Source organism: Cetorhinus maximus, chromosome 14 (genome assembly GCF_964194155.1).
Source record: "Cetorhinus maximus chromosome 14, sCetMax3.hap1.1, whole genome shotgun sequence".
NCBI lineage: Eukaryota > Metazoa > Chordata > Chondrichthyes > Lamniformes > Cetorhinidae > Cetorhinus > Cetorhinus maximus.
Genome location: NC_135892.1, coordinates 29,124,995 through 29,148,033, shown reverse-complemented (window position 1 = coordinate 29,148,033; position 23,039 = coordinate 29,124,995). Strand labels below are relative to the sequence as shown.

Genomic DNA, 23,039 nt, shown 5'->3' with positions numbered 1-23,039 from the left:
AGTTTTTCCAGGTATTTCTGTTTTTATTTTGTTTTTATCAATATGTCTTTGGTTGGCTGGTGAAGTTATAGGTAGATCTCACTCAGTCATCATTTCCCATCGTCGTGACACCATGAAGAACCATGGTGTCTCTTCTGACCAACCGCACCACTCATACCTCCAGCTCTACATCTATCACTGTGAATCTCTCCCTCTGGCCTGGTATTGCAAGCATTTACATTGCAGCAATCTTTTTGTGTAGCTTCCCTTGAAGGCCAGAATTACAGGAGAGCAGATATCTTGGAGGGTTGTGAGGCTGGATGAGATTAAAGAGATAGGGAAGGGTGGAGCTTTGGGGCTGTGGATGAATTAGAAAATGGGGTTTTTAAATCAAGGCACTGGGAGCCAGTATAAGTCGGCAAGCGCCGACCTGTCTTTGAGAAGCACAAGCTGCCTGTACCACCTTGTCTGTAAACAATACTGCTGGGGCCTCCTGATGTGTGTTTAGCTCACTGGCTGCATTCAGGAGCAGAAAACATAGCTAAAAGCATACAAACGAGTGCCACAGTCGTTCAGATGAGGTGCGTACAAGAATTTTGCATGTTTCCCACTTTGATTTGAACACACATGGGCAGGATATGAATCACAATCAAACCATGACCAAAAAATTGGGGCTATCCCGACTCCTGCCCATTGTCTTGGTCCCTGTCACATACTCCACAACCAACCCCCTCATCCCCCTCCCGGTGGCAACTGTCTGAAGCTGAACCGGACAGTTTGCAACTTTGGTGTCATATTTAACTTTGGTATGAGCTTCCAACCACATATCTGCATCAAGAAACCATGAACATCTATTTCCAACTCTGTCATATTGCCTGACTCCACCCCTGCCCCCGTTTGTCTGCTGCTGAAACTCTTACTTAAGCCATTGTTACCTCTGGACTTGACTATTTTAATGCTCTCCTGGTCAGCCTCCCACGTTCTATCCTCTGTAAACTTGAAGTCATCCAAAACTAAGGGTTCCCTGTGTCCAAATTTGCATCAAATCCTGTTCACCCATCAACCCAGCGCTTGCCGACCTACACTGGCTCCCAGTGCCTTGATTTAAAAACCCCGTTTTCAAATTCATCCACAGCCCCAAAGCTCCACCCTTCCCTATCTCTTTAATCTCATCCAGTCTCACAACCCTCCAAGATATCTGCTCTCCTCTAATTCTGGTCTCCAGAGTATCCCCAATTTTAATTGTTCCATCTTTGCTGGCTGTGCCTTCAGCTGTCTGCCCTACGTTTTGGTATTCCCTCCCCAAACTTCTCCATCTATCTCACTTTCCTTCTTTCAGATACTCCTAAACGTTTTTTTACTTTAAAGGCGCTATATAAATATAAGTTGTTGCTGCTGTTGTCATTACCCCAACAAATTTTGGTGCTAGACAGCCATTAAATATTTAGGCTGTGCTCCCATATGTTGTTAGCAATCCCTACAGGGAGCCTTGTTCTTAGAGACAAGGGACAGGAACACGTAGTGCTGTTGCTGCAGCATTAAAATGGCAGCAGGTTAAAAGGAGTGGACCAACAATAATTTCAATGATCACAATGCCTTAAGCTGGAGGATCCCTTTTTTAGTCCAAAGGAAGCAGGGGAATGAAGGACACATAATTCAGGCTCAGGCTAGTGAAAGAAATGGCCTTTTGATAATGAGCGCGACCTCTAGCAATTTCCAGACAACTATTAAAGCCGGAGGACCTCACACACACACTCGCGCATACTACACGGCCCAAACATTTGGATGCTGAGGATAAAAGGTGTTAGCTCAAACAAAATCACCCATTTTGTGGGATGTGATATTTCATTTAAAAAAAAATTAGAACTGTGATGATTGACAAAAATTTTTACTTGGGTTAAATTTCCAAGGAGCTTTCCCTGTTTCTCTACCATACCTTTGGCAGAAACCTCAATAGATTTCCACTGAATTCCTGCCAGGTTGTGGTGGGGCCGAGCTGGAGAAGTTCCAAGGAAATTTATTCGCCATGTCTCTTAAATTCTACATTTTTATGCAGACTGTTCATTTGTGGTTTTGTTGCTGTGTTGTAAGAAAGTCAGGTTTGCCTTGTGAAGGAGATATAATGGGACTGCATGTGCTGATGATTGGTGACTGCCACCTTGACCTCAGTGTCAAGTGATTGTGCCAGTCGTTTGTGGAGAACACCCTCAGGCATTGAGTGCTGTATTTCCATCTGCTGATGTAGTTCCCAAGAGAACACCAGTGAAACCTTTCTACTGGGGACCAGCATTTCATCAGGTTTTTCAGAAAGCTCCAGGCTCCATCATCCCACTGCCTTTCATTCACCAGGTTTACCACCCTCTGTAGGGAAGTAAGTTTCTCCTGAATTCCTTATTGGATTTATTAGTGAGTATCTTATATTTATGGCCCTTAGTTTTGGACTCCGTCACAAGTGGAAATATCCCTACCTATCATACCCTTCATAATTTTAAAGGCTTCTATCAGGCTTAGAGAAAAGGGAACATACGAAACACAAAAATACCTTTGATAAAGGATTTGTGATTATTTTTCATAACTAGCATTTAGAGAAAGGGTGCAAAGCCTGCTCTCAAACTTCTTGGATTGCCCAAATATGACATTGCCACCTAAAGAGCTTTGAATGAAAGGCAGTGGGATGATGGAGCCTGGAGCTTTCTGAAAAACCTGATGAAATGCTGGTCCCCAGTAGAAAGCTTTCACTGGTGTTCTCTTGGGAACTACATCAGCAGATGGAAATACAGCACTCAATGCCTGAGGGTGTTCTCCACAAACAACTGGCACAATCACTTTACACTGAGGTCAAGGTGGCAGTCACCAATCATCAGCACATGCAATCCCATTATATCTCCTTCACAAGGCAAACCTGACTTTCTTACAACACAGCAGTAAAACCACAAATGAACAATCTGACAGTCTGCATAAAAATGTAGAATTTAAGAGGCATGGCAAGTAAATTTCCTTGGATCTTCTCCAGCTCAGCCCCACCACAACTGGGCAGGAATTCAGTGGAAATCAATTGAGGTTTCTGCCAAAGGTATGGTCAAGAAACAGGGAAATCTCCTTGGAAATTTAACTGAGGTAAAAATTTTTGTGTGTGTGTGTTTGCACATGTATGCCTGTTCACTTGAGTGTGAGAAGGGTACTTTATAGAGACTGATTGATAACAAAGCCAGACAGAAACTGCAACTTGTGGGGTTGGGAACTGGATTTCCCTCCTATTTTCAAACAGTTCCAGGATGGCTGAAGGAGGACAATGGGGCAAGACATTCTACTATCTAATTCTCATTCTTAAAAAATGCTCGCACAACTTTCCTCCACCCCTAATGGGAGCTGACTGCACTGCTCAACTACAGGCAAATGAAAGTAAGTTGGCATGGCTTAGTGCTCCATGAGTTCCTACTCTCACCTGAGGCCTGCCTTCCAGAAAGAAGGCCTATATAAAAGAGACCTGCTTGGCAGCAGCCCACAGACACATGAAGGGTTAAAGGCTACAGGACTTGGTGCTGCCCATCATAAAAATTGCTCAATTTTCACTGATAATAGAAAATTTGGAAATTAGGAGTCTTCTCTACTGGGCGCCTGGTCCACAACCCCAATTTTACAGCAGGGCAGCAAGCTGAAAATAGATTCCAGCATCTTTCATTAATAAGGATCACCTGCGTAGTAGTACAGCCAGCTCTCGTTCACACTTCTGATCTCCATAAGAATGTCCCAATGCCCTACCTTTTCTTTAGAAATTTGTTCAAGTTCACCATATCTCTTCTGAAGATTCTGCATTGCTTTTACATCAACACTTTTTAAAATGATGAAAGTTGCTGTTAGCTCCCAAACTGCAAGTATTGACCCAATTCATGCTTACTGGGTTGGCTCTCAGGATGGCAGTTTCTCTGGCCATCTTGCTGCCTACGTTACACATTTCCAAAACTTTGGTGAATCAATTATCATTGCCTTGGAGAACTCCAAGGCTTTTGACAGTCTGCTGCTTCACAGGCCAAGAAATGGTCCCTCACTTGAACTGTTTATGGATAATGCTTTCCTTACAAATCACACTCTGTGCTGCAGTTGATGGTTCATCCTCTGACTCATTTTCGATTAACTCAGGCTCTCTGTCCTCTCTGCTATTACTAATGACATCCCTCTGTCATCACCTATCCAGCATTTTGTTGATGATTCCACTCTGCATCTGTCTCCTTCAGTGCGCACAGTCTCTGATTCTCTTGCAGCAGTGACTTGAGTTACTGCATCTTCATCTCTTCCATGTGCCTTTCAGTTAGGGTAATGAAAATTGCTTTTTTTTCACTTCTTAAAAGATAGACAGGGTGGAATTGGATAGCCTCAAAAATGGGTGCAGGGATCGCAATGTGTGATTAACCTGCAGCCGTTAATTGAAATGCAAGACATCAAGCCATCTTTGTTTTATTATAATGAATTGCACATGTAACCAATGCTAACCGCATTGTTCACTGGCTTCACACAGTACCAGGGGGCTCAAAATTGTTACTTTTGAGTGTCATGTTAAGCTAACCTTCACTGCTTAAAGCTAGCCTGCATCTCTTAAAGGGAGGTGCATTGTAACTTCAGCAGGTTGTGGGACTCATGCAGGAAGTTAACCTGTCCTGGGAAAAGGTGAGGAATGACAGAACGTAGGAGAGAGTGAGCTTCAAGCTTTTCATTCACTACACTGGAGGCCTTGGTAGAGGAGTTGTTGAAGAGGGGAGATGTCCTGTATCTGTAGGTGGACAGAAGGCCCTCGAGACACATGGTGAAAAGGGCAGTGGGAGCAGATAGCCATGGAGATGAATACCAAGAGTCAAGCCCCAAAGACCTGGATGTAATGCCGCAAGAAGTTCAATGACCTCATGAATGGTCAAGATCAGTGAATGCATCTTCAAATGCCATCTCCTACTAACTGCACTACTAGCCACAGCCATTATTCAACTCATCACACCCCCATCATTTACCTACCAACAATTTCTATCAGTCAGTATTCAACCTAACATACATAGCTTCAGTTTACCCTCACATACTTAGCAATGCTGCAAGCTTCATATCCACATCTCACAGCTTGCAGACACTGCCAATTATTTAGCCATGACAGCCAGATTAGTCAAACAGATTGCATGGTACTCACTGACACACTTCCCCCTCTCTTGCAAGACAAGGTAAAGCAAAATTGGAGGGGCAGGTGCTAACTGGAAGGGAACAGGTGCACCTGCATAGCCTAACCCCATGCAAAAGATGGGGCTAGATTTTAAACTCCCATTGGGGCCAGGAGTGGGGGTGCATGGGCGTGGAATTTTGCGCCACCAGCCTGCGTGCCAGTTCAAGGCTCCATCTCGACCTCAGGCCATTTTCCTGAGGCTGGATGTTGGGGGGGGGGAAGGCGGGGCGTCAGCAAGCAGTGGGTAGCCAATTGGCCCAGTTAAAGGCTTATTAAGGCCTGTAAATGGAGGTTGACTGGGATTTTCCGGTTGGTCTCCAGATTCCTGGAGTTGTTGGGGGACATTTTAGCTGCCTGGAGGCGATCTCTCAGTAGCTGCCCATGGACCAACACTCCAGGCAGGCTTACAGGCCCTTACTACCTGCCTGCCTGGGTGCAGCAGTAGCTGCAGGCTGTCCTGTAGAAGGGGCTCTCCCCCCCACCACAGTATGGGTGCCCCAAATGCAAAGGCCACTTTTTGGTTTAAATTTAAAGCAGTTGGGGAGGAAGCCTCCATTTTGAATTGCCCTGTCCCTCACTTAGCTGCCATGGCAACCTGCTACTGCTTTCAATCTGGAAGGCTTCTGATTGGCTGTCCTGCTTTGACAACTGCCTGTTGTCCTTCAGTGAATGACAAGCTCACCCTCTGGCCATTGATTGTCCACTTTGGGAAAAATCACCTTGAGTGATTGTTTCCCACACAGTGCTGGCTTCTGACGCCCATTGGAGTCTGGTGGCGGGGTCCCTAAGACCACAGCAAACATCCTGTCCATGGTGATGGCTGTAATTGGAATAGCCATTGCTGACCTTGTGGCCAATGGTGGAGCTGAAACCATTGAAGATGCTGGTAACCTCTTACTTAATTGTCCTTCTCACATCCCACTTCCCTCTCATCCCTCAATCTGTTCTGAATTACACGCTGCAGGTGGTTTAAGAATGAATCATTTACTTTTATTCCCTTCCTGACACAACCTTACCCTTGTGCCTTTTTCTTTTCAGAAACCCTACAGCATTGGAGGAACACTGAGAGAATAATGACGAAGACATAAAACCATCATTTGATTTCACACTCTCAACCATCAGCTCAGATACTGACTGTGTGTATTTTAGAGGATTAGATTAGGAGTGGGATCTGCGCTTGGTGAGACATCAGCATGAGTGTGCTGCAGTCAGGGCAGGGGGCAAGGACAGTGCAGGTGCCAGCTTTCCAGAAAGCAATTTAGCAGATGGGTTCTGCTGCTGAGAATTTAGATGATGACTTTGATGGGACAGCCTACAGGTGAATGCCGATGGGTACGTACAACAAGATGCTTGAAGCATTTGGAAGCCTGTTTGAAAGCCTATGGTTAACGTAAAAGGACATCAAGAGTCCAGCACCAAACTGGCACAGGGCTCTTTTGTGCAGAGTTTGGGTCCATCTTTTCCAGTATGAATGTAATGGCCAGCTCCATTCGCACATTGTGGACCCAACAAAGTTACAGGATCTGATGGCCCATGTCAAAACTTCAATTGCAACACAAGCAGCAACTACCCAATTTCTGAATGCTGCAGTGGAAGCTCAAAGTGCTGTCATAAAAGGTCAGCTTTCTAACATTAAATCATATTTCTGCTATCATGGCTGCACATTACATTTTGCGAAGGGGCTTGCTGGTGTCACAGCAGCCCAACAATCTGTTAACAGATTACTAGGGTAGCACCACGCCGGAAAGTGGCAGTGGCTTCATGGAGTACAAATCTGCTGTTCTCCCTCAGGACCCCCTGATTACCCCACTCACTCCTGACAAACCCCAACCCCCTGACTAACCATCACCCCCAGCTGACCACCTAACCCATCCTGACCAACTAACCACCTAACCCACCCCGACCCTCTCACCCCAATCCCTTGACTGACCACCCGAACGCCCCCGACCCAAACCAGCCTCCCAACTAACCGCCCGACGCTCCCTGGCTGACCATCCAACCCCCCTATCCTAAAGCCCCAAATGACCACCCGACCCACCCTGACATACCGCCTGACCCCTCCCACACCCCTCCCCAAGGAACCACCCAACACTCCCCACCCCACCCCTACCCACTTACCTTACACATTAATTTCTCCCTGGCTTCTCAATGTGGCTGGACCTTAAAACTTACCTGCTTTACAACAGTTAGTGCTGTAAAAAGGGGGCATGGCTACCTTTCCTCTGACATTGCTACCCTGCACTGAAGGCCTTGGGGAATCCGCTGCATTCCACTTACTTTACCTGCCCTGAGTCGGAAGGTCGTGTGCGAAATGTGCAGCCCCCGACAAGGTAACTGCAAAGGAGCAGAGTGTCAATCTGACTGTGCCTCCACTCCTCGGAGTTCTGGTCCATGATTTTTCATTTTGAGCTGGGCTGTTTTCTGCACATTTGTGTATGAACAACAAGTGCTTGGAAAAAGCCATGAAAAGTTTGCTAAGCCTAACAATTCATGGGAATTGGATTATGTTCCCCTCCTATTTAATAATTAATGCAGGAAAATTGCACTCATGGTCATTAGTGTAAGGAGCTTCAGTGATTCAGATCATTACATATTAATTCATCCACTTAATGCTGTCAGTCTCACTGACTCCTCTGAGCCAATTATTCAGCTGCTGTCATCCATACTTATTATTTAAATAAAAACTATAAAAAATAAATTGCTGTGAGGCAAGCCAGCCAAGCGGGAACCCCTGATATTTACTCCAGGGGGATGGAACCCTGCCCCCATGCAAAATTCAGCCACTATTCATCGTAGCGATCTTTTTACCAGTTGCAGATGAGGCTTTTGCTTTGAAGACTCTCCTCCCCTAACCCTCTCCATCTCTCCTTCCTCCTTTAAGCTCTAACTCTTTGACCAATTTAATGACCAATCCTAATGTCTCATGATTTGGCTTAGTGTTAGTTTTTATTATGTTTCAGTGAAGTGCCTTGACATGTTTTACTATGTTAAAGTGCAAGTTGTTGTTGTAAAATAATTTATCTTGTTAGGACAGCCAAAGTAATACTACCTCAGTAAACTGAAGAGAAATGTTCTCTTCTCCAAGCTCTGCACCCGAGTATGAATGAAATGAACATCAGGGACAGCAACCCTCTAAAGATTTCCATATAAAGAACACAAAGAACATTTTTGACATATGAAGGTTTGCTGATAACGTTATGGTCTAACAAGCTCAAAGGCTTTGCCCTTCCCCTGAGACAGGCTCTTCCTTGAATTCAGGTCTGACAACATGCAGACGAACATGGAGCAGGCAGCAGCTGCGGTGGAGTGGAGCTTTCTGACATCTGAACCCCTTGATTAGATTGCTGTTTGTAATCAATCCAAGGTCTCCATGATATATTCTCTTTCCTGCAAATGATTTGCATTCCATAATTAATTTCAAGGAGGTTATAGTTCTCAATTTTTTGGGGGTGGGATTGAAGAGGTACTGCTGTGACAGTTTTTACATCACTAGGTCCCTAGCAGGTGGCATCAATTTTTTTAAGTTACAATTTTGTTAACAGTTAATACCTTTCTGTTCCATTCAATTTTTCTGATTCATATTTTCATTACTATATTAAAACAATTTGCTGATAACACTGGAGGGATAACTAGCTTGGAAAGGTTACAGTGCAAAGCAGCTGCATCAGCATATACTCATTCCTGGTTTATGTGCATATCTCCATTAATAATAATTCTCATGCTTCACAATAACACTTTCAAATCAGTATACCTAATTAGTTCATTAATATTTACGACTTAAAACCATTCAAAAAAATTGAAGTGGATAAAATTAGGCTTACCAAGCCTGCAGGAATGTCCTGGAGTCTTCAGGAATTAATCTCCTGGACATCAATGTGAGCGACCCAGGGGAAAATCATAGGGGCATTAAAAATTACATGTTTTAAAAAAAACTTTCTTTGAACACTTTAGATTATTAGATATAAAAATATTGGAAAAGGGAAAATGGTGTTTGACCGGGCAAGGCAGGTGGAGGTGGAAGGTCATGTGTTGAAACCTCCAGGAATACATCCACCAGAATGCATGGAATAAAACAAAAAATGCTTGTTGAACAATAATTCTCTATGACTGAATTTTATACAATTACAGAATTATTGAATGGTTACAACATTCCAGAAGAGGCCATTTGACACATTGGGCAGTATTTTCCGGTCCTGCCCACTACAGGAATCGTTGTGGGTGGGACGGAAAATTTGACGGACCAACAAAAGGTCCATTGGCTTCAGGCAGAAATATCCGGAACGGCGGTGGGTGCGACTGGAAAATCCCACCCGTTGTGTCAGTGCCATCTCTCTGCAAGAGCATTTAGCTAGTTCGACGCCTGGTCCTCGCCCTATAGCCCTGCAAATTTTTTCTGTTCAGGATGCTTATCCAATTTCCCTTTGGAAGCCATGTTTGAATCTGCACCCTTTTAGGTAATACCGCCTGCGGCACAAAAACATGTTTCTCCAACTTGCCTTTGGTTCTTTTGCCAATCACTTTAAATTTGTGTCCTTTGGTTGTCGACTCTTCTACAAATGGGAACAATTTCTCCCTATCTGCTCTGATTTTAAATTCTTCTATCAAATTTCCTCTCAACCTTTTTTCTTAGGAAAACTACCTTAGCTTCTCCAATCCATCCATGAAATAGATTTTTGTAAATCTTTTCTTGACCGTCTCTGAAATCTTCACATTGTTCCTAAAGTGCAGGGCCCAGAATTGGAAACAATACTCCAGTTGAGGCTGAATCAGAGTTTTGTAAAGCTTCACTATAGCTTCCTTGATTTTTTTACTCCCTTGACCCGATTTTTAATTTTTGAGGCGGGAATTGGGAGTCTGGAGATTTTCCGTGTTACGATCCTGTCTCCTACCTGATAGTGCTTGCCGATGTTATTTTCACCTGGCAGAGGAATAGATGGCCTAATGTTGGGCCTGTACCTCCAGCAGCAGGTCCTAGGCAAAGACTGAGATAATGCCAAGGTGGCCAGGTTAAAAGAATTGCCTCCGTTTGGTGAGACATCAAGCTAGTTCTGGAGGAAGTGTGAGGCCCTCTGATCATCACTCCCCCACTCCCTTTCCTCCCTCACTCCTACTCACTCCATACCCCTCACAACCCCGCAAACCACTCACCCAGTATCTGCTATAAACAGAACCCACGAGCCCGATAATAACATTTAGAAAGCTCCTAAATCTGAAACAGCCAAACAGATGGCTAAGCTGAACTTAAAGAAAAAAAAGCAATGCGGTCATTTCACACTGTCATCTCTGGGTCTGAATAGTGCACAACACAGAATAGCACTTTATTCAGTAGGTAGTGTAATAGAATACACCTGAAGACTTTTCCACTTTCACAATGTTGTTCTTTCCCCTGACAGCTTACCAGTTGTCAGAAGCAACAACCTGGCAATCACATCATGTTAGTGATCATTTACTTTTTCAAAACAAATTACTGTATTAGAAACAGATATAGCTTATGCTACAGAATTTCATTATGCCATGTGAAGTAAGCAACACCTTTTGCACTGACGTTTCATATAGTTCCCACCTCCAAACCATGGTTCACCCATGTATCACAACATCTCTCTGCTGGTGTGATTAATATCACCTCCCAAAACTGGCCTGACTCCATCTTAATTAGGGAAAGTCTAAAATACCCACTTCTACAATGGTGCTGCCAACGTTGAGACAGCAGTGCACAGGCTCCTGATCTGCCCTCTTATCCCACTCTGATGAAATCTGCTGGCACCAGGCATGCATCTTGGATTTGGGTCCCAGCCTTCATTTTTAAATGTGCATCCGATGCACTTTGGCCCCGAGTCAGGATGGGAACGTCTGGCCCCATGTTGCTCTTTATAAAGTCCAAGGTTCAGTATTCCTTTTTAATCACTTTCACAACCTGCCATGTCAGCTTCAAAGATTTGTGCACATAGTCCTCCAGGTCTTTCTGTTCCTGCACCCACTTTGGAATTGTACTCTTTGGTATATATTGCCTCTCCTTGTTCTTCTTACCAAAATGTATCATTTCACACTTCTCCACGTTAAATTGCTTCTGCCATATGTCCATCAGCTTTTTATGTTCTCCAAGTTTATCATTGTCCTCCTCACATTTCACAATACCTCAAAGTTTTGTACCATCTGTAAATTTTGAGTTGTGCCCTATACACCCAAGTCTACTTCATTAAAATAGGTCAAGAAAAACAGTGGTCCTAGTATCATTGCCTGCAGAACACTACTGTATACCTTCCACCAGACTCAAAAACAACCATTCACCACTACACTCTGCTTCCTGTCACTTAGCTAACTTCCTCATCCCATGGCCTGCTTTAAATATATTTCTGCATGAATTTCCTTACTTTGAATGTGATTGTGAAATTTTTTTGAGGGTGGCTTTATTTATTTATTATTCATTCTTTGTTTGCGGGATGAGGGCATCACTGGCAAGGCCAACAATTATAACCCATTTGTAATTGCCCTTGAGAATGTGGTGGTGAACTGTCTCCTTGAACTGTGTGGTGAAGGTATTTCTACAGTGGTACTAGGCACAGAGTTCCAGGGTTTCAGGCGAGGCATCTGTCTACCAGCACAGACATGGAAAGTTAATCTCAGTATTTCTTCTAAACAGCAAAACAGTGGAAGTCAAAAAATTCCTTTGAAGTAATGATTCAGAATTGAAGTGAAATTTAATTTGCATACTTTGTCACGTATAACAACAGCTTGCCTTTATTGCAGTCTTTCAGGCTACAATAAAGCACTATTATAAAATGTGCAGAATCTTAGAATTTAAAATGTTTAAAACAACTCAACCCCATTCCTGGCTGTCATAGTATTTATAGTGGTGATTTACGCTGTAGATGAAGCTCCCACTAAAAACACATGTGGATCAATTTAACATGCAAAGGTCATGACCTGATGATTTCATCACTGCTACAACTTAATTTTCACTTCCACACAGTGGAGTCCTGTGTTGTCTGTTATCTGGCAACAGCAAAACTGCAGGAGGATCCACCTAGCTAGAAGAAGCCCAGTCTTAGAACTCTTACCTGGTTTTAAGCTCTTTGTGGACCAGGGGGAGCAGGATTGTTCCTCCCAGCCTCAAAGGACATCTTTGAGCCCCCCAGCCCTGACCTTTTTCTTGACACTAATGGTCAGGGAGAACAAGTTACAGGCATGGGAGAGACAGTCCATGAGTCTTTGCAGCTGAGTCTCCGTGTGGGTGACTAGCACAGCATTGTGCATGTAGAGGAGTTCTCTGAACAAGACAGGATTTGTTTTTGTCTTTCCTTTCGGTCTTAGATTCTAGAGCTTGCTGTCTGACTGAGTGTGCAAGAAGACTTCTTCCATATCTCCAGGAAAAGCAAAGGTCAGGTGCATGGAGAAGAAGAGTGGGAGCTAGGGCACAGCCCTGTTTCACTCCATTCTTTACTCTAAAACTGTTGGAAGTTGTACCTTCAAACTGTACAGTTCAATGCATGTTGTCATGGAAGGAATGATGCAACTGAGAAGCTTTGATGGACAGCCAATTTTCCTAGAATCTTGTAGAGTCCTGCTCTGCTGACAGTGTTGAATGCCTTAGTGAGACCTACAAAAGGTAAAGGCATATATCCTGTTCTCTATATTTCTCTTGCAGCTAACGTATGGTGAAGATCATGTCCACAGTAGATCTACTAGCACAAAAACTACACTGTGCTTCCGGGTACAAGCAGTCTGCAAGTAGATGGATAAAAGCAAAATACTGTGGATGCTGGAAATCTGAAACAAAAACAGAAAATGCTGGAAAAACTCAGCAGGTCTAACAGCATCTGTGGAGAGATAAAAAACAGAGTTAATGTTTTGAGTCCACATACGGACTCGAAACATTAATCTCTGTCTTTCTCTCCACAGATGCTGTTAGGCCTGCTGAGTTCTTCTGGCATTTTCTGTTTTTGTTGCAAGTAGATGGAGTTTAAGTATGACCCTAGCAAAGGCCTTCCCCATAACGCTAAGGAGTGATGCCTCTGTAGTTGTTGCAGTCTCCTCTGTTGCCTTTGTTTTTGCATTGTGTGACGATTTTGGTATCACGGTCCTGTGGATCAGAGCCTTTTTCCAACAGAGGAGAAGATCATAAAGATGTGACAATAGATGGAACTTTCCGTGCTTGAGGAGTTCAGCTGGGATTCCATTCTTGCCAGGTGCCCTTCCGTTCACTAGGTGGTTTATGGCTTTTTTGAGCTCAAGTGAACACAGTAGTGTTCGGCCCAAGAGGACATCTGTTTATTTCTGTCAGTGAATACTTCACCATCTATTGACTTCAGGGGAGCAACTTTGGCCTCGGCAGAGCCAAGTGTTCCCTTGAGCCCCTGTAGCAATTGTTCTAGGGATGGTGTGAAGTGCCGGGATTTGGCATCATTGAAAAATCCTGCTTCAAACACCATGGCTTGAATTTTCGGCTTGGCTAGCGGGAGCAGGGCCCGCTCGCCGAGACGTAAAATGACGCAGGGTGACGTTGGGCGTGCATCCCGACGTCACCGCGCGTCATTTAGATTTTCAGTTTGGCGGGTGCGCAACCGATTCGGCTGCGTGCCCACCGAACTTTCAAAGGCCTATTAAGGCCAATTAAAAATCAATTAAAGTAATAAATTGAGCTGCTTCCAAAATTTGTTTCATTTCTTTATTTAAATTTTTGGAACTTAAACTAATTTCCCTGAGTCACCTCTGTCACTCAGGGAGATTTCTGCACCCTTTAGCACGCAAAAGAGTGCAGGCTCCGACCCAGGGAATCCCCCCCCTGCCCGCACAGGGAGCGCTCAGTGCTTCTGGGCGTGCGTCACGCTGGGCGCTGGGTGGGCCTTAATTGGCCTGTCCATGTAAAATGGCGGCATGGACCCAACCGGGGCTGCCAATCGGGTTTGCGCCTGTCCCCACCCACCCTCGTGCAACCCCCCTGATGGGGGGAAATTCTCCCCCATGAAGTAGACTTTGTAGTTTTGAATATATTAACAAGAAGTCTTTATTAACAACTCATAACTATATATGTATATCCAGCAGGGGATACAGGTATGGAGCTGACTTCATCCTAGGTCTTTACACGTCTCTGTCTATCTCTACACTGATGACGGCTCTGGGTCATGTGACCTCTTACATCACTGTGTGGGTGATACTGTATTCAGTCCCACATCAGCCCTGTTGTGTACTAGACCCTACTGCTACACCTCGCCCCAAATCTTTGTCCTATGGATATTGAGTTACTTTAGTTTACTTCAAGTCTTATATTGTTATAAGCCTCGTGCATTTACCTTATAGTTACAGCCTTCATGCCATTCCAACATTATTGCTATTACAGTGTTAATATTAACAACATCCTCGCTACCCCATCTCCCCCCTTCAAATCTTTGAAGTAGAGGTTAAGATGGTCTGGAAGCCTTAAAACAGCATCTCTTTTGCCATTCTGTCAGGAGAATGGTAGGCGCTGGTGGTTCTGATTTGTGACGTTGGCTTAGAGGTAGGTCTGGCATGGTTTTATCCATTTCTTCCATTGCTTTATGTTAAACCGCCTGGTTGGTTTGGCTGGTTTGGAGTACATGGTTGTTATCACTCCTGATCGTTTCTTGCAGGGTGAGTGAAAATGGTATTTATTTGCTTGGCGATGCCTTTTCTCCTTTTTCCATTTGGGCTGTCGGGAAGCTCTCTGAAGTTGAAGAAGGGAGTTCCTGTGGCAAGAAGACTGAGTAGCATGCTCACCTCTGTTTATTGTTGCTGATGGTGCGAGACTGCTGCGAGGTATCAGCATCCCTTGTAGTTCTGGCATGTTAGTTGGAACATGCTGTGTGCACAGTTGTTGGTGTGTCCATCAACTGTACCATCATTGTATTGGAGGTAGAGGCTACTCAGACTGTTGATCCTTCTCTGGCACCGCTTCCTATGGTCATCTTGTGTGCAGCGGGTTTGTTAAACTACTGGGGACTTTCAAGAACCTGGAATGATGATGGACAAACCAGCTCTGCAAAAAGGGAAGAGAGATCGCAGGTAAAATCAGAGGCCGGGATTTTTTGGTCATGTTGTGGTGGTACCAAAGGGGGAGATTCGACAGTCCAGCCCATTGACTTTTGGCAGGACCAGATGATCCTGGCGGCGGGCTGGGACTGGAAAATCCCGCCCAGAGTCTGAATACTGTTTAGTATTTGAGGACACAGGAACATGCCATTCTGGCTGGCTAATGACAGCTTGACACCTTCTGCAGTCTGGAGGAGATCTTAGGCTACGCAGGCATCCCTGCTTAGAAGAGAGAAAGGCTGATTCTGGACAATGCACGTCAGCTCAAAGGTCTGTGTGCCACAATAACTCACTGGTTCAAGGATCATGCCAATGACCGTGAGTTGGACTCCCCCTCTTCCCTAAAGTGGAGTGTCCGTCGTTTGAATCCAGAGACCTATGGTTCCTGGTTTGGCAGGATGGTCACGCTGGCACCTGAATCTAATTTAATATTTGTTAGATGACCATTTGCCAGGATGTCAACATTCCAAAACGAAGAACCGCATTCTCTGATCTCCCCCAAGAAGAATGGCTGTGTGTCTTCGGAGTCTTCGGTCTTGACCTCGTGGATTACCTTTGGTGCTGGGGTTTTGACTTGCATAGTTTACCAAAGTTTCCCTGTTGGTTGCAGTGGAAGCATTGGGCAGTGCTCTCAGGACGTTGATCTTTCCTGTGAGGGTGCTTTACACTGCAGCGCTGGCAAGGCCGCTCTGTCGGGCAGTTCAAAAATTGGATGGTCCCTGTGTTTCTGTGAACTGTTGTGGTGGACTGAGGGTTGGTTTCTGCCCCAAGTGGTGTCCTCTCTCCTTAGGATGGTCTTGTGTTGTTCACATAGCTCAGATAGTCTAACTAGCTGCATTGTCTTGTCTAGAGTAAGACCATCTTTAGCTTCTATGAGGTCAGAGAGTAAACTGTCTGCAATAGCCATCATGATTCTGTCTCAGATGAGCTCAGACTTTAAATCACCATATTCACATCCCCCTGCCAGGTTGCAGAGATTGTTTATAAAGGAATTGACAGGTTCCCCTGACATAGTAGTTGGACTCTCTTATTAAATTTGGCTCTCTCCAATATTTTAATGGATCTCAGGTTGAAATAAACGTCGAAGGATTTTAAAACATCATCAAATTTGGCAGATTACTCATCGCTGGCTTGTCGTGCAATGATGTCGTCTGCGATTGTCCCAATCGAGTAAAGAAGTGTATTGACTTGTTCTGCTTATGATTTTTTATTTAGGCCTGTAGCAATGCTGTACCTTAAAAATCTTTTCCTCCGAAGACTCAAATTCTGTGGCTGGCCTGGGCCATGGGTGAATTCCATTGGGTCTGAAAGTGTGGGGTTGTGACCCATTTTGAAGATTTTTAAAAATGTGGGTACAGCTTTAAGAGATTACAGACTTCCAAAACGGCGCCACCATTCACTTCCAAACAATGGATCTTCTTGTGCTTGCTGGTTTTTAGTGGGCTTTCCAAAATGGCGATGGCGGCTCCTGTCTGAAGAAGGGTCTGCAATGGCTGCGAAAGTTGGCCGGATGCCAACTTAATTTAATCAGTGATATAGCGTTGTAAGTTGGGGCGCATGGAAAAGAACCTCAGGCTTGCTGTTTAGGAAATTGGATGGTCGCAAGGCACCCAAAGTAGGCGAAATTAATTATTAATCAATTTATTTTTCCCTTTGCTGAACTCAGAGACTTGGGGGAGGGCGGGCCGAGTGGGAGCAGGCGTGGGCCTGATCGCCGCCCGCGATCGGGTCCACACCACATTTTATGCAGGAGGGCCAATTAAGGCCCGTCCAGCGTATTTCTCAACTCCCGAGGATAGCGGGAGTGGGCAGGCGGTGGCGGGCGTGCACAAACTGCTGGGTCCAATGGCAACCTGACGGCCTGTTTAAATGAAGGCCTGGTGTACTTTGCAAGGCTGCTCTCAATGGCCTGCAGAAGGGCTCAGCAGGGAGCTTTTGTTCAGCACGCAAGTCCGGAGGGTAGGCCAGCAGGGTAGGCCAGGCCAGAGGGTAGGGCAGCGGAGCAGGCCAGGCCGGAGGCTAGGGCAGCAGGGCAGGCCAGGCCGGAGGCTTGGGCAGCGGAGCAGGCCAGGCCGGAGGCTAGGGCAGCAGGGCAGGCCAGGCCGGAGGCTAGGGCAACGGGGCAGGCCAGGCCGGAGGGTAGGGCAGCGGGGCAGTGTGCCCCTCGTTTCTCCGATGAGTACCTAGCTGCCCTCCTGGAGGAGGTGGCAGCACGGCAGGAGGTCCTGTTTCCAAGGGACAGGAGGAGGAGGCCTCCCTACCTGACCAAACGTGCGTGGGAGGTGGTGGCCGAGAGTGTTAACTCCCATGATGTGATGCAACCACATGGGTCCAGAGCCGAAAAAGATTCAATGACCTCTTGTGCTCGGGAAGGGTGAATATCATATTGGCTGAGGTCACTTAATGCAGCCGTCACCCTTTCCCCCCCACCCAGAAACTCTGAGTACAGTAACGGTATTGATCCTTCACGGCATGTATCCCTTGCTGGGTGTGCCAGCAGCTATTGCCCATGCCTAGTTCACCCTGAGAGGATTGAGCTAGGATAGGTTCTGCACCCCCAGCATGTGTGACACTGACACCCAGAGTATAGAATGTGGGTGAAACTCAAGGATCTGCACCTAGGCATAGTGCTGGGACTGGGAAGCATGTTAAAGTCAGGGTGCTAACATGCTGGGAGGGGAGCTTCCAGGTGGTGGGACACCAATCCATCTGATGGTCTCTGCGCTCCACGTGCTTTTGCCTCCTTGCTTAGCAAAGTTACACCTTGTGGTGCCACATGTGAAGGAGGCAGCATTTGGGCAAAGGGGAGGGGTCAGCCCTGGCTTCTTTAGGTGAGTGTGCGGCAGCTGCGGGATAGCGAAGAACTGGAGTCCTGCAATGTCCCACCCTGGTTGGGGTGGCGGGGATGCGATGGGAATCCAAGTACAGGCTGGACTAACCAATGTTCTTCTCTCCTTTTCAGGAGAAGACTGCGCACAATTCCACAGAGCGGATGCAGACTGGTGGAGGCCAGGCCCAGTTGACCATCTTGACACCTTTTGAACAGCAGGCCATGGAGAGGATCTGGAGAGGCACCATGTGCCCAGGTCTACTGGTGGCGGTGAGGCTGGGGTGCCACGGGGAGGTATGTTTGCCGAGCACTCAGGTCACCATGTGTGTCCCAGCAGCCATGGCAGTGCTGAATGCTCAGTGATTGAAGTTTGCAACATGGGTCGACCATTGATTATGGAAGGATGAGCGCATAATGATCCGGGGGACCGGCATGCAAATTGACATTGTCTGCATTGTAACTAATCAAATGTCCTTTTTCTTCCTTTCAGCATCACCAGAGCAGGGCAGGGAGGAGGAGGCAGAGGGGCCACCTGTCACCCCGAGGCCCCAGAGGAAATCCACTCACTAGTGTTACACCATCTTTGCCAGACAGGCACCAGCGCAGATACTAACACCTCAGTGGGAATTAGATGTTCGGCTAGTGCCCCAGGGCACGGAGGCGAGGGCACTTCACACTCGTCTGAGGTGCGGGCAGAGACAGAGAGTGCTCAGGGTGCCGGCAGTTGGAGGACTGCTGGGGACCGGGCACATGCTCGGTTGGCGGCTGATAATATGCCTCTGGAGGCATCCGTGATGCAGCAAATGCTGGAAGTGCAGCAGGGTATGCGGGAGGATCTGGCAGAGATACATGAGGCAATGCGTGGCATGGTGCCCGAGCTGGAGGAGTCCACGCGGAGCATCACCGATGCAATGAGCCTCATGGCCGAGTGCCATGCTATCTCCAAGGAGAGAGTGGTGAATCTCGTGGAGAGGCTCCTCCAGGAGAACAATCAGGGCCTCCTGGGGTTGTTCTCTGACTTACAAGCACTCACAGCAGCATTGACTTCAGCTGGTCATTGCTCGTGTGGGAGATGGTCTGGGCATCAAGTATCCCAGCTCAGTGCCCATCCATCTACAATGAGCAGGGAGGTCTGAAGTGACCTCACATCGGCACAGCAGCTGCCTGTCTTCTGAGTTAGCAGGTTGTAAATTCAAATCCTTCTCCAGAGTCTTGAACGCACGTTTAGAATGACAATTCAGTGCAGTATTGAAAACTGCACTGTTGGAGGTGGTGACTTTTGAATATGACATTAAACTAAGGCTTCTTCTGCCCTCTAGACTGGATGTAAAAGATCCCATTACACTATTTTGAAGAACAGGGAGTTCTCCCTAACGTCCTGACCAATCTCTATCCCTCAAGCAACATCACTAAAAAACATTATCGGGTCATTGCCATTTGAGGCAGCTTGCTGTGTGCAAATTGGTTGCTGCATTTCTTATAACATTATAATGCCTGCGCTTCAAAAAGCATTTCATTAGAATTAGAATGCTTTGGGACATCCTGAAATCTTCAAAGTCACTGTACATATAGCATACAAATATACATTCATAACAAGCTTCAATTCTTACCTTGGTTATTTGATTCAGAACTATTTGATCTCATTGCCACTTCAGGGAGGTTACAAAGCATAATTATATTAAGACAATCTGATATAATAAATGCTCAGCAGCTGAGTATTAGTATTTTGATGGATTTCTTCAAAGGCTTTATATCAAGCTGGATTAAAACATTACTCACACTGCACAGAATGACAGCCCTGTTACGAGTTTTATTATGGCTTATTCAATTTAATAGGACTGTATAGGGCAATTTTCAAACCTCTAGGACTTGTTGGGTGAGGGAAGCAAGACCAAAATAATATATTGTCTAGGTAGATGAAAACAGATACTGGCTTTCAGCGGCATTACTGCCAGAACAAAGGTCAAAAAAAAATCTTCAAAGTCAAAATCACAGAACATAACTTCAAAAGAATTTCACTTTATATTTTTTTAAGATCTAAAGGGAGCAAAAAATTCAAGGTGGCTGATTCGAACACCGAAGAGGTTCAATTATTGTTCATGCTGAAGTACAGATGATGTCAGGTAATAAAAGGAAATGGAAGGAGGGCTCTATCTCTGGGTCTTATCCTCAGAACAAACTTTTTGGCGACAGAGTTTAAAAATGCAGCCAAGGCCTCAGAGACTTAAAAACTATTAAAGTTACGTTTGTGAGATGTCAAGATTTCTATAATGAAGAGCAGCAAGAGTGAAAGGCTGTCACCCCGTGTGGGACACCTGACAGGTCTAGCTGGAAATCAAGATGGATATGCACTGCCTCGTTGATATACATTTCAGACAAAGGCATAGGGAAAGCAATGGTTCAGTAGGATTTTCCATTAAATCTCAGAAACATAACTTTCCTCAGCATCACCTTTTGATGTCTTCTTAGGCCAACTGCTTATCTGACACCCTACTGTGGAACAAATTGCTTTCTCAGTGAGATATTTAGACAGTTCTAAATTGGGTGATATGAATCACTGTGTGCCAGACCTAGAGTAAGGCAAACAATCCACAATGAGCAATTATGTGCCACCTAAACTGGGACAAATGGCAATATGGCCTACAGGGCATTTAATCAACAACTCAAAGTTGACACATGATGCTGCTGCTCAATTAAAGAACCATGTTCCCTTTGTTCATCCAATGCACGGTGAATTTATTCATCCACATAAATAAACATCTTTCTTGATGCCACCAGCTTTCGTACAACATCAACTTACATTTATATAGAATCTTGAATGTAGTAAAACATCCCAAAGTAGTTAAAAGCAAAATACTGCGGATGTTGGAAATCTAGAACAAAAACAAAAATACCTGGAAAAACTCAGCAGGTCTGACAGCATCTGTGGAGAGGGATACAGTTAACATTTCGAGTCCGAATGACTCTTCATCATTCATTTTTTATCCCAAAGTAGTTCACAGGAGCGGAATCAAACAATTATTCAACATCAAGCCACATAAGTAGATATTAGGGCAGTTGCTTGACCACAGCAATAGTTTTTGAGGAGAGTCTTAAAGGAAGACAGAGAAGTGGAGAGGTGGAGAAGTTTAGAAAAGGAATCCAGAATTTAAGGCCTAAGTAACTCAAAGCAAGGCTTCCAATGGTGGAGTGCTGGAAATTGGGGATGTCCAAGAGACAAGAATTGGAGGACGGCAGAGACCTCGTGGAGTTGTAGAGCTGGAGAAGGATGGAGAGATAGGGGCCTGATTCTTCTGTCCTAGAGTCTAAGTTTGGTGGCAGGCATGGAAGCGGGAGTGATTACTGCTGTTCAGCTCATTACATATACATCCATGAGAAGCTTTTAATTATTGCTTTTAATTAAGGAGTTAATTATTGCTTTTAATTAAGGAGTTAGGCATCCACTAAATCTTTCCTTGCTCCATTCCAGTAACCAGAAAGAAAAGGCCTACATGAAGACCAGCCACAGCTCCATCTCCAACCTCATCTCTGAGGATGATACCTCAGAAGCGAGGCCTGAGATCTGGGAGCAGGAGCACAAGTCAGGGTCAGGAAGCTGCCGGCTGCCGATCAGGTGGTGAATTGTGAGCAACCCGGGGTGGGGGAGAAAGGGGGCAGGATACCCGGGAAAGAGTGGGAAAGGAGAGGGAGAGAGAGACACAGACAAAGCGGGAAAGGAGAGAGAGAGAGAGGGACAGGCAGACAGAGTGGGAAAGGAGAGAGACAGAGACAGAGTAGGGAGAGAGACACAGACAAAGCAGGAAAGGAGAGAGAGAAAGACACAGACAAAGTGGGAAAGGAGAGAGAGAAAGTCAGAGAGGGAATGGGAGTGGAAAGCAAGCAAAAAGTTGAGCTGAATTTCTGCTGTGATTGAGACTCAGAAGCTGTGCTACTCATCAAGGGAAAGCAACCTCAGCCAATGCATTAAAGCAGTGGGGTGAGTTGAATGTTTCTGTATTCTCTCTCAGAAAAAAGTAAATTAAGTGGGTTCTTATGTGTGTGTGGCCTGCAACTGAGTGTGAGGGCCCTTGATAAGAAGAAAGTTCCCCACCCTTGCTCCAAACTGTCTTATTAACAGTAGAAAATGAGAGGCTTCCCTACATATCTGGAGAAAGCTGTGGCGGGCACATCCAATCGTTAATGGCCTTTCTTGGTGATTTGTCATTTTGAGCTAACATGCAGGTGAAGGCTGCAAGTAAGGAGTCAACGGGCAAGTTATACTTGACTGAGTGTAGGATTAAAGAGGTGCGTGTGCGGTTGACCGAAGCCTTTGTCAGACCTCACATGGAGATTTGTTTGGTCTCCTCGTCTCCTTATCAAGCATTGAAGTCCCTACCAGAAAACATTGACAGAATTCTGTGCGCAGTAGTGTTAACTTGCACTCATTTGCGAAATTCTGGGCAGCATTTTGCCCATGGCATGTGAGCTCGGCGGGGGCAGTCGGGAAGCTACTTGACGCCTACGATTGGGCCTGGAAGGTAATTTCACGCTGGCGGGCCAATTAAGGCCCACCCAGCGTGGAAAGTGAGCAGTAGCGCTCAGCGTTTCCTGCGCAGGCGGGGGTAGGAGTGCAAGCCGAGAACTGCCTCAGGGAGATGAACTGATTTTTAAAAAAATATTAAAGATTTTACAAATGTGATGAAACATGTCTCCTCATGGGGCACTGTCACATGAGCAGGGACATGTTATTAATGAAAAAATAAAGTTTTTATTTGATTTTTATTTGCTTTTGGAAACCCCAACCCACCTGTGGATGAGGTTGCCAAAAAAATGCAAAGGCCACTTGGCCTTTTCGCCTGCCCGTCAACCGTAAGGTTGGATGGACAGGGAAAAAAATATTTTAATTAGAGAGAGAAGGGGTAGGGAGAGAGGCAGGGGATTGAGAGAGAGAGGGGGTTGTGGAAGAAGGGAGGGAGAGGTAGGGGAGAGAGGGGGAGGGAGGGG

At 45.5% G+C, this 23,039-nt stretch overlaps 1 protein-coding gene across 3 annotated transcripts in view; it reads right to left on the bottom strand.

The window, feature by feature from the left end:
* Nucleotides 1-23,039, bottom strand: part of prkn (parkin RBR E3 ubiquitin protein ligase) — a 1,436,175-nt gene that overhangs the window by 104,643 nt on the left and 1,308,493 nt on the right. The gene's annotated exons all lie outside the window — the stretch shown is intronic.